Consider the following 864-nt stretch of genomic DNA (forward strand, 5'->3'; position numbering starts at 1 on the left):
AACTCTTAGCGGTGGATCACTCGGCTCGTGCGTCGATGAAGAACGCAGCTAGCTGCGAGAATTAATGTGAATTGCAGGACACATTGATCATCGACACTTCGAACGCACTTGCGGCCCCGGGTTCCTCCCGGGGCTACGCCTGTCTGAGCGTCGCTTGACGGTCAATCGTCACCCCCATTGCCGCGTTGGCGCAGCGGTGTGCCGCCCCTCGGGGGGGGGCCGGGGGGGGCGGCGGCGGCGGCGAGTCGGTGGGGGGGCGGCGGCGGCGGTGAGTCGGCGGCGGCGGCGGAGCCGGGACCACCGGTGCGTGCACCGGTGGCCCCGGTCTTCCGGCTGGCCTGCCTGCCCGGCTCCGGCCGACCGTCCGCCTCCACCGTCCGCGGCCGGCGTGCCTTGCCCTGCCCTCCCTCCCCTCCGAGCCCGGTGGCCACCGCTGCCCTGCGCGGTGTGTGCGGTGTGGCGCGGCTGGGGCGCCTCGCAGGCCCGCGCCGCCGGGGAGAGGGGGTGCCTCTCCTCCCCGTGTGGGCCCGGGCCTTCGTCCCCCTAAGTGCAGACTCGGGAAACCCCCGCTCCCGGAGCGCCCGCTGTGCGGAGTTCGTCCCGCCGGGCCCCCAGGTTCGGTCGGTCGCGGTGGCCCGGCACCTGCCGCCGCCGCCCGCCGCCACCGCCAGTGCCCGCCGTACGACGGCTCTCCTCCACCACTCTCCCGGTGGTGCGCTGGTCCCCCGTTCCCCTCCGGCGGGGGGGACGGCCGGCTGCCTTTCTTCCCCTCCCCTTGCCCTCTCCCTGCCCCGACTGCTGCCGCTTCGGCGCCCGCCGAGCCCCCTCTGCCCCCCCCCGCGGCGCACCCGCGTCCGTAGTGCG

General features: G+C 75.5%; 1 non-coding gene across 1 annotated transcript; it reads left to right on the top strand.

Moving 5' to 3' along the window:
* LOC138063119 (5.8S ribosomal RNA) lies at positions 1–153 on the top strand. The gene has a single exon (XR_011136712.1). It is a non-coding gene; the product is annotated as a 5.8S ribosomal RNA (ribosomal RNA).
* The last annotated feature ends 711 nt before the right edge of the window (positions 154–864 follow it).

The sequence above is a fragment of the Struthio camelus genome, chromosome 31 (genome assembly GCF_040807025.1).
Source record: "Struthio camelus isolate bStrCam1 chromosome 31, bStrCam1.hap1, whole genome shotgun sequence".
Taxonomy (NCBI): Eukaryota; Metazoa; Chordata; class Aves; order Struthioniformes; family Struthionidae; genus Struthio; species Struthio camelus.